Here is an 11,994-nt window from a genome sequence, read left to right on the forward strand (position 1 = left end):
ACCTCTTTACAAAGCACAAGGAAGACCCAGAGGCAGGACTATGTGAGAACCAGGTGCAGGCATGGAGCCAGGCTGACTTAGGATCCTGGCTGTTGCCCTGGGACCTGGAGAAAGCTGCTTCGCGCCCCACTTTCTCATCAATATAATGGCAACACAATGCCTAGGGTGGTTGGGAGGATCGGTTCATGTGTATAAAGTCCAGAGCAATGCACAGGACAGAGGCAGTACTCTCTAGGTGCTAATTATTATTTACAACGATAGGGTAAGAGTTACAGCTACCTATAATAATAACTAACGCTCATCTAGAATTGGTGCTTGCAATGAACTCTGCACAGATGCGGTTTTACATGGAAATAAACTGAACGAAAACAAGCCTGTGTTGACGTTACTCAGTCCCTCTGAATTGCATGTTTCTCATGCTTTCTATGCCAGTTTATGTATATATAAATATACATATGTGTGTGATTTAATACTATGCATTTAACATTGCTTAAGTAATTGCTTTATTTTTCAAGAGAAGTAGATAAAAATAAATTGTCCCTCTGGTTGTCCTGGGCCTCCTGGGGGTGGGAGCACCTTGCCTGGCTCATGTTCCCTAAGCTACCTCATTTAACTTTGCATCACCACTACTATTCTCCACTACAGGACTGAGCGAGTAGATGTTTATCCAGGTACAAATGGTTCCCAAGTGGGGTATACATCTAGGCAGAAGCTAATCTTATTTCTTCATCAGCGGGGAATTAATTTATTTGTTCGTCTGATAACAATGTTTTGTGCCCACATGACATTCTGGGTCTGTTCAAGTGTTGGATACAGAGTGATCTGCAAGACCAACAAGACCCAGCAGCGCAGCCAGAGAAGGAAGCAATGAAGAATGAATGAATGAATGAATGAATGAATGCACAAGGTCATTTCAGATAACAATGGGTGCCGCGATCAAGATGAAAGGGGGTGGTGTGATGGAGAGACACTGATGGGGGGGGGTACCTGAGTTTGGCCAGAAGGGACCTTTGAGCTAAAACCTGAATACGATAGGAAGCCATGAAAAGAACCAGGGAGATGGCATTCCTGGGACAGCAAACAATAGCAAAGGCTCGAAGGAGATCAGCTTTGTGTTCTAAGCAAAGTAAGAAGATTCACTGACTAGCTGGTTCCCAGAAAAGAAAAATCTGGCTCTCAAAATTTGGGAAAAAAAAAAAAAGTCCAAGCTCACTTATGATTAAAGACATGCAAGTTGAAATAAATTGAAATACTATTCTATATCTTGTCTGAATAAAAAGATTAAACACACATTTTAGTACAGGTGAGCACATGCCAGGATCCAGCTATTCCTCCCCCACACTTACCATGCACGAGGCTCACCTGGGGACCTTGTTAAAATGCAGGTTCTGACTCCAGGGTGCCTCGGAATTTAACATGGACACAGATCACCTGGGGACCTTGTTAAGCAGCAGGTTCTGCTCTCGGTGCTGCTCACACTTAAAGGGGCAGAAGAGCGACCTGGAGATCTTGTTTCATGCGGATTCTGGGCAACAATCGTGCAGGTGTTTGGCCTCACTAATTACAAGGGAGTGAATATTAAATAGCCATAAATTCCTCTCTTTGTTTTTCTCCTACCAGATCAATGAAAATTAAGAAGGCTGATAACATCTACTGTTGGCAGGAGTGCAGGGAAACTGGTCTTCTAATGCGTTGCCAGTGGGAGCGCGGGTGTTTATAGCCGCTTTGGAAGGCGACTTGGCAATAATTTTTAAATGTGCCCCGTCAATGATCTAGCAATAAATTCTCTTTTCCACCTACTCTTCTCCAGAGACACATCTTCGCATGCGCACAAGGGAGGGTGTCTGAGGGTGTTTGTTACACCGTTGCCATAGCAAAAAACCCGAGAAACAAAGTAAATGCCCAACTGCAGGGCAGTGGGGAGAGGGGCCGAGGGTGAGCCCCGCCGCAGAATGCCAGGCAGAAATCCGCTGGATTTCTGCACGCAGCATGGCAGAGCTCCGGGGACACCGCACCGTTCCCCCTACATAGGAACACATTCAAGTCCACATGTTTCCCACGGCGAAGCATGAAAACCCAGAATAAAGCGGTCCTGGAGGCAACGCACTGGCTGTGTTAAGCGGGGTGGGGTGCAGGAGTAGCTTGCGGGGCAGAAGGACCTAAATTTTCCGCGTGTATTTAAGAGAATATTACCCTTAGTAATACTTCCTTTAAAAAAAACAACACCCAGTGAATGTATACACATTACTTTATAGTTAAAAAGTGATAAATAACTAAACTGTGGCTCCATCATACAATGGAATTAATTCTATATGACCATAAAAAAGAGTAATATATTTCTGTGTGCCCTGGGAGGGAATATTTGCCAAGATCTGTAAGTGAAATGCGCAAAGGGTAGAAGAGTACACAAATTATGCTGTTGTGTGTATGAATATGTTTCTGTAAATACATAAAGATCTAACAGCAGCTCTCTCTGTAAAATTCAATGTATACAGGGTTTGGCAAAAGTAGGTTTACAGTTGTAAGTACATGAAACAAGAGCTTATCCTTGTATTATTATTTATTAATTATTGTGTTACTTTCCACATGAACGACTCTAACCCTATTTTTGCCCCACCCTGTACATGCACACACTTGTGAATGCAGAGGAGACCAGGGACCAGGTCACGGTAGTTACCCATGAGGACAGGGCAGCGATATTTGTGATGCATTTGTCTGAGTGACCGACATCTTGCTATGTACCCTTTTGCAATCTTTCAAGTTTTAAAAATGTGATAAAATCATAAAATTTGGCACACATACAGGAGTGTATAAAACATAAATGTGCAATTTAAGTAATAAAACTAGAACTCATGTAACCACAAACTTTAGTTCTAGAGCAGGGGTGGGAACTGTTTTTCTGCCAAGGGCCACTTGGATATTTATAACATTATTCGTGGGCTATACAAAATTATCAACTTAAAAATTAGCCATGAAAAAGGCTCCTAGATTTATTGAATCTTGAGTTCCCCCGGCTGTCGCCTTGGCAGGGCCAGGCGAAATGATTTCGCCGGCCGGATGTTCCCCACCCCTGCTCCAGAACATTCTTTGTACCCAAGAAACCCTTCACATGTTCTTATCCATGAGCTTTTCCTTCCTTCTGCCACCTCGTTCCACTATTTCTCATTTTGCATAATTATTATTTAAAAATAAGTTTTGTCGCCCCAATAATATGTTGCTGAGTGTGGCCACTTTTTGAACGATCTGAGTAATTTCCCTGCACTTCTTTAAGTTTGAGAGATTGGACAGGTTGCTGCAGGCAGCTGTAGCTGGTTCATTTTCACTCTCACGTGACCCCCGTTGTATGAATACACCACATTTCATCTACACCTCACTGCCAATGGGCGGTTTCCAACTTGGTCATTATGAGCAACGTAGCTATAAGCATTCTTGTACAGGTTCCCTGACTCACGAAGGAAAGTTTCTTTACGCCCAGGATCCGAATTCAACAAGATCTCCAGGTCCTCCTTCTGCCCATTAAAGTCTGAGCAGCACAGAAAGCAGAATCTGCTTCTTAACAAGGTTCCCTGGTGACCTGGACGCCTGTTACACTTTGAGACATGCTGGAGTCAGAATCAGCATTTTAACAAGATCCCCTGGTGATTCTCATGCATGGTGAGTGTGAGAAGCAGTGTGAGGGAGGAATAGCTGGATCACAGCATATGCTCCGGTTCAACCTTCCTAGGAGATGCCAAATTATTTTCCAATGTGGCTATATCAACCCCCATTCCCATCAGCACATATAACCTTTAAAGTGAAAAAAAGGAAACTGGTTTAAAAGCCACTAGGGCACAGTCTGCAATAACCAGTATACAAATCTTCACTTCTTCCTCCTCTGTCCTTTCTGCTTCTACCCCCAGTCCCTCTCCCAAATCTGAAATGAAGAAATGAAATACTGGAAGGGGCTACTGTGTGAGCAACAAAGTAGATCAGGGCCTTTATTTATAAAGAAAATAAACAGCCTCCATTCACCTGCTGGCTCCTATAGGTTAGGAAGTTCCTGAACTGTAAAGGAATATTGTACAAGAATAGGAATTTGAAGACTATAGATCTGGGGCAGGGGTGGTGGCCTGAGGTGGTCAGTTATTTTACCTACTCTTGAGAAAAATGAGTTTCCGATTCCTTTCTAGCAGCATTGAGATCGTCATTTTCCATGTCTTATGCCAGCGTTTCCCTGACTCTGAAATCTTCTATTAGGGTTTGTTCCAGGACCATTCATTTAACAAATATTAATTGGGTTCCATCATGGGTGTGAGGCATTATGCTAAACTCTAAGAATGCAACAGCAAGCCTTTAAGGGAGTCACAGAGTAATCAGAAGGAAAAATAAGTGAATAAGACAGTGCAATAAAGGTTCACACAGTGGTCAGGCAAAGCTTCCTGCAAGAGGCAGATTTATAACCCCAGATGTATAGGTCTTGGGCAGGCAAAAAAGTGAGGTGAGGGGGGTTCCAGGCAGAGGGGATAGCTTGTTCCAAGACCAGGAGGTAAAGAGATGGGATTTTTGAGGAACCTCAGTCTTGCTGTAGGGGGGTGGAGTGCTGGAGATAAGGTGAAGGAGGTGGGTGAGAGGTAGAGGCAAGCAGGATATGATTAAACCATTTCCTATTGCTCCTTTCCCTATTAAACCTCAGACACATCCAGAGGCTAATCCTAGGCTGGTGTGGAAAGTTACTTTACCTCTCCTTACCTGGGAAGCAATAAAGCATAACAATGGTGGTGGTAATGGTAATGAAAAGAGTGACTATGCCCAGCCAGGCGTGGCTCAGCAGCTGAGCATCGACCTAGGATCCAGGAGGTCACAGTTCCATCCCAGATCAGGGCACATGCCCGGGTTGCAGGCTCAACCCCCAGTGGGGGGTGTGCAGGAGGCAGCCGATCAATGACTCTCTCATCATTGGTGTTTCTCTCTCTCTCTCTCCTTCTCCCTTCCTCTCTCTGAAAATCAACAAAGATATATATATAAAAAGAAAAGAAAAAAAAAAAAGAGCGACCATTCACAGATGTTTTCCCTGAGCTAAGTACTATTTTAGAAGACACTTTACATGTATGATCTCTCCAGAGTCCAGCTCTTCATAGATGTGTAATTTTGAACAAGCTCTTATCCTCCTTGAGCCTCAGTTTTTCTCATCTGTAAAATGAGGATAATAAATCCTACCTACCTCATGGTTTTTCTGAGTATTAGAAGGGACTATATGTAAAGGGAGCAACAAACAGTAAATAATCAAGAATATTGGTTATTATTATTGGCAGTCATCTGCCTATTACCCTTACACTATAATAACTTTTTAAACTATTTAAAAATATAACAACTACTGTAAACTTATTGATTATATTGAACATCTACATTGTGCCAGGTGTGCTGGGGATACATCAGTGAAAAAGACCTGAAGCGTTGTGTTTGGAACATTTAGTTCAGCCGTACTCTAAAATAGGCCCTTATGTGATCCCATCTTTAGTTAGGCTATTGCTTTGGGTTCTTTAACAGAGACCAAATACAAGTGACTTAAATAAAACAGAAGGTTTATTTCCACTGGATGATGCTCCACGAGATCATCTAGGGACCCATCTTCTAACTTATTGCTTTACTATCCCCTGGAGGCAAAGATCCACACCAGTGACCCAGCCCATGGCAAGGAGCAAAGAGGAAGAGGGGAATGAGAGGCTGCCTTTTACAGAGGTGACCAAGAGTGTGTCATTCCTGGCTGTGTCCCATTGGCCAGGATTTAGTCACAGGGTCACATGTAGCTGCAAGGGAGTCTGGGGATGTGGCTTCTAATAGGGTAGCTGTGCGCCAGACTAAAACTTGGAAGAGGGACTTTATCCTACAGATACGCAGGCACACAAAGGACCCATCTACAAGATTATTCAATGTAGCACTCTTTGAAATTGCAAATGCCCAGAAATAACCCAAGTGGTCACTTGCTAAATAAACCATGGTAGAGCCACACAATGGAATACTCTGTAGCTGTAAAAAAACCCCAAAACAATGAAAAAGCTCTTTATGTACTAATATGATAAGAGCTTCTGAATATATTAGTGAAAAACGCAGGGGATAGAACTCTGTATATAGTATGCTCCTTTTTTTTTTGTTTTTGCAAAAGGAAAGGGGTAATGGAAGAGTGTATTCATATTTGCTTATGCATTTGCATAAAGAAACGACGGAAGGCTATCCAGTGTAGCAAATGCTGTTGGTGCCTCACCCATAATCCCCTCGACCATGACACCTTGGTTCACACTGGACGGACTTTCTACCGTCAGCACCTGCATTTCTTTTCCTGAGGGTTTTCTCCGGTTGCCTACATCCCCTCTGCCTAACTGTGCAGCAGCTTGAAAGACCTGAGCCATTAATCTCCTCCCATCGCCCCAGGCCTCAGGAGCAGCCCCCCACCAGTGAAAGCTGGGATTGCCAAAGAAATGGAGAAGTGACTCAGGGGGGCGAGCACACGGAGGCACCGGTTCCTCCCTCTCTTCAGGGGTCTCCAGCAGGAGTAGCCAGCTGTCCACAGGGGTGACAGTGTTGCTAACAGTCTCTACCCTCTCCTCTCCTCCGTTTCACTTCCTCTCCCCCTGCTGATGTTTCATGAGATCACCTCCCAAACAAACGACGGCCTCTATAATCCTTGCCCCCGGGTCTGCTGCTGGGGAAACCCCAACAAGTAAAAATAAAGTTACTCAGAACAAGCAGACCAGAAACAGACTCATAGACACAGAGAACATTTTGATGGCTGCCAGATGGGAAGAGGGTTGGGGGACTGGGTGAAAAAGGTGAAGCGATTAAGAAGTACAAACTGGTAGTTAAAAAATAGTCCGGGGATGTAAAGTACAGCATAGGGAATACAGTCAGCAATACTGTAATAACTATGTACGGTGCCAGAGGGGTACTAGATTTATTAGGGTGATCACTTAGTAAATTATATCTCTAATCACTGGGTTGTACACCTGAAACTAATATAATATTGTACGCCAACTATAATTGAAAAATAAAAAATTGTTAAAACAATTTTTTTAAATCAATAAAAGGGGTTACCTGTAGGGACCAGGAAGGGAATGCAGGGTGGGAAAAGCCATCTCAGTGTATATATACCATCTTATCTATAATGAACAGTCTTTGCAGGAGCACCCGCTCCTGCTATGCTTATTTCTGCCTGATGCCACACCGTTGCCACACTGTGAAGGTGTGAGTCCCCCATCTCCTCTCTCTCTATTCTGTTAGGGGCACGAGCCCAAGGCTGCAAATGGATGGGAGAATTGAGGGTGATGGTGAATCCTGGCATTGCCTGTTTCGCAGTGAGTAACATGGATGCAGGACTTTTGGGCCTTAGTTTTATCACCTGAGAAGTGAGATAATAAATACCCATCTGGCCTTCTTCTCAAAGTTGTAAGAAAAATGACCCCTGCTAGATCTAATAAAGTTCACCCTTAATAAGTTTGCAGGCCTGAGGAGCTTATTATGGATTGCTAAATCAACCAATCAATCAATCATCAATCAATCAACATGGTAAATGTATTTAACTTGAGGTGCTGGGCTTATAAAATTTCTACAAAGAAGTAAAATGCACGATCTTTTCACCTAAGAGGCACTCACTGAAAAGTAATGCAGCCTAATGAATGCTCAAAAATATATAAACTCTGACATGAGACCTAGCTGGTCAAGTCATAGTTCTACAGCTTGGGACAAATGGCTTAACATTTCTGGACGTTGGTTTTCTCATTTGTGGAAAGAGCATTATTGCATTACCTACTGTTTAGGGCTGTCATGAGGGCTGATGAGATCATTGTAATGTGTGTAGGGCACCACTTGGCACAGAAAGAACAGTCAATGAAAAATGACCTTTTTGCCCAGCCAGCACGGCTCAGAGGTTGAGCGTCGACCTAGGATCCAGGAGATCTCGGTTCGATTCCCGGTCAGGGTGCGTGCCCGGGTTGTGGGCTCGATTCCTAGTATGGGGCGTGCAGGAGGCAGCTGATCAATGACTCTCTCATCACTGATGTTTCTCTCTCTCTCTGAACTCAATAAAGATATATTAAAAAAAAAGACCTTTTTCTATCGATTACTATAGATACCCAAGCTGGCTTTTGACTAAATTTCCGTAATGGAGAGTCTTTTAGTTGGGATTGTATGCTGAAAGCAACAAAACACCCAACTAATACGGCTCTAGGCTTCCAGCAGGGTTGAGGTCAGGTCACATGTCTGCTCATGTCTCGTGGGGCCTTCAGCTACTCAGGGCATGTTCTTCTCATGACAGGTCACACGGAAGCAAGAGGATGAGGCCAATCATACAGTCACATTTAAAGCCCCTCTCCCAAGCAGGACCACTGGTATTCCGTCAGCCAAAGAGCCAAAATCAGTGGGACAGGGAAGCACAGCCCACCCCCATGGATGCCAGCGGGCAAGGTGGGGTAAATATAATTCTGTACCAGGGGAGGGAATGCAACTGGAAGCAATGATCTCATTTGCCACATTTACTAGCATTAAAAATAGGGATACAATCACGTGGCTAAGAATAAACAGATAGATTTATAGTGCTAATAAATGTTTATCTAAAACATGACACAGAAAACCCAATTTTTGATCAGCTTTATGGCATGCGACTTGTTTTTCTGGAAAACTGACCCACAGGCTGTGGAATGCTAATCTTGGCTGCTTTGCACCACTAGGGTGTCATTAATTCACAGCTTCTGCACTTGGCCTTTTATCAGTAGTAACGGTAAATAAGAAGCTGACTTACACCTGTTGTCCCAGCACAACGGTCCACAGTGCCACCTCCCTCTCACAGGAGGACCAGTTTGATGACAAACTCTGTGACCGCCTCACGTATACACCACCCATGTAGTAGTTTGTCCTTCAGAGAGAAACAACCTTCCCAAGAGCTAACACTCCCCAAGAAGCAGCAACCTTAACAATTTCTGCTTTTCCTTCTGGAAAAACGCTCCAATGACAAATGCCCGCTCTTGCTCCAGGCCTTCGAGTGTTCCAGGCCTCCTCAGAAGGCTCAGCCCATTTCTCTGTTTTGTGTTCAGCTGTGTAGCTCCCCCCCTCGGGTTGCCGTCCCCCAGGCACCTCCCGGAGCTGTCCAGAGCTGGGCCGTAGGGCTTCCCGGTCACGCGGCTCCGTCCCCTACTAGAGCATTTATGGGCTGTGACAAACGTTTACTTGCCTGTCTGCCTCCGAGCAAGCAAGGATCCTGCCTGCCTGTGTCACCACCTGCATATGCCCCTTTCGCAATCAGTATTTGCTGAATGAATGCAATTGTTATTGTTTAATTATTATAAAATATGTCAGACACGCCAAAAACAGAATAATATTGCCCTCAGCCCACTTTCTACCTGCTCTTTTTTTTTTTTTTTTTAAATATATCTCTATTGATTTCAGAGAGAGGAAAGGAGAGGGAGAGAGAGATGGAAACACCAATGATGAGAGAGTCACTGATGGGCTGCATCCTGCACGCCCCCTACCGGGGATCGAGCCCGCAACCCGGGCCTGTGCCCTGACCGGGAATCGAACCCCGATCGCCTGGATCCTAGGCCAACGCTCAACCGCTGAGCCACGCCCGGCCGGGCTACCTGCTCGCTTTCTGCTGCTCATCCTTCTCTGGCCCTTAGCCTCAAACAACAGACTACATGAAAAGACAGTTATTTTTAAATGAAAACACCACCATAAGGAAAGTCAAAAAACAAAGGATAGGAGCGGGGGAAACTGAGCAACATGTGGCAGACATGGGGTTCACATCCTCGAGTTCCCAACGACCCAAGGAGGAAAGTGAGCACGTATGAGTTTAAAGTTCATGGAAGAGAAAGGTGGACATGATCAACTAGCCTATGCAGAAACATCACAGAAATGCAGCTCAGCACAGCTGGGGAAACGCACAAGGACTGGATAAGCCACTTCACTCATCAGGTTGACAAGACTTCAAAGGACGAAAAATACCCCGCATTGGTGAGAACTGAGTGCACACCAGATGAGACTACCATTTTGAAATCTATGCAGGTACAAACTACGGAAATGCATTGAAACTCCAAAAGTACAACTAAATATGAGGAATTATGTAGGATCTACACTGTGGCAGCTGTAATGGCAAACAAAGCCAAAACCACCCTAGATACCCACGAACGAGAAGATGGTCGAATTCAGCATGGTTTGGTCATAATCTAACTTTTGCTTAAGAAAGTTACGGATAGCTGTACTGACCCCCAGCGCTGTTAGTAAGGGAATCAGGCCAAGTTGTAGAGAAACATACATAGTGTGATACAATCACTACAAAAATAGGAAAGAAAACCTTTTCCATGTTATCGTTTGAGACTATGTATGTTGCTATGCACACAGAGAAAGCTTCACTTAATTGGGTGGGGTGAGAAAGGCTGGGTCTGGAGATTATTGGCTTGGTTTTTGTACAGTTCTGTATAGTTTATTGCAAGGAACACATTTTTCTGTAGTGTGTTCAAGGAAAATCCAAATACGCATGTCCCTGTATGTATATGTTTATATGGAGGGCAGCAGCTAGGTGGAGATATATAGATATAAAAAGAAATATAGCCCTGGCTGGTGCAGCTCAGTTGGTTGGGCATTGTCCCATGCACCAAAAGGTTGCTAGTTCGATTCCTGGTCAGGGCACCTGCTAGGGTTGTGGGCTCCATCCCCAGGAGGCAGCGTGCAGGAGGCAGTTGATTGATGTTCCACTATCACATCGATGTTTCTCTCTCTCTCCCTCTCCCTTCCTCTCTTTCTAAAAATCAATTTTAAAAAGAAATATAGTACATGAAAAGGAAATAGTATGTTCAATTCAACCCCAACTCTGTAACTGGAATAGAAAACATACAGACATAACCATGGGAAAAAAGATCAGAAGTCCATCAAAATAGTCCCAATTTTTACATCTGGATAGGTAAGATCTAGTGACTAATTTCTCTAAATAATATGTTTCCCATGCTTCCTATCTTAAATACACATTACATTTATTATCAGGAAAAAAATTCTTTAAAAGCTGAAATAAAAAAAGGGGCGCTCTGGGAGAAGTAAAAAACAGATTCATGATAATGTAAGTTTCCCATCTAAAATTTAATAGCTGAGCTTCCTAAAGAGCTGCAAGCAATGACTCTAAAGCAATGACATTATTAAAATACTAACACAGGGTGCTGCAAGCTTTTTCGATTTATTATCAAACCATAGTTAATGAATAATTATTACCATTGCTGATGGGAAAATAAATAAATTCTGGCAAAAAAACCCCACAGCTCAAACTCTGTATCTATTTCCTAAGGGCAGCTAACTTTCCATTTCCAATGGGCAACCCTCAAGGTTTCCAGCATCATCATTTTGTTATTTCCTTAGCCTGTTATATATCTTTTACGTAAAAGTGAGCTGATGTGCATGAGAACTTTAAATAAGTTTGTGTGTTAGGGCAATAAAAGTGTACGAAAACTTGGATAAAAAAATATCTAAGTGTCTTTATAATATTTTAAATATACTTCTCTCACAAGAGTAACCTCTGCAGCTCGCAATCCTTGCTGGCATTCTGTGAGAGCACGCTTCAATCATTCAATACTTATTAAGTGCCCATCATGAGCTGGAGATCACCCCAGAGGCTGGAAACCCTAGTTTGTCTTTGGGTATAAGCAGCGGTAATCCTAGCTTGCTCTCTGGCACCACCTACTGGTCACACAGCATTTTCATTCGAAACAATAAAATTTGAATTTCCCTTTTCTCAGTACAGCCCATGGTTTCGAAAAACCCAGGTGCTTCTCTGTCCCTGGGGTTGCACATACATTGATATCCAAAACAATGGCATCCTAGAAAACTCTGTCCTAAAGGTTAGTAGAAACGTGCATCATATTTGCATCTAAACAGAAATGTCAGGTTTGTCAGTCTGAGGTCTCAAAATGAAAATACCATAGATATTTGACTGTTAAGGAGGCAAGACGTATCTATACTATTTATGCGCAAGGACTACAAACC

Source organism: Miniopterus natalensis, chromosome 7 (genome assembly GCF_054644295.1).
Source record: "Miniopterus natalensis isolate mMinNat1 chromosome 7, mMinNat1.hap1, whole genome shotgun sequence".
Classification (NCBI taxonomy): domain Eukaryota; kingdom Metazoa; phylum Chordata; class Mammalia; order Chiroptera; family Miniopteridae; genus Miniopterus; species Miniopterus natalensis.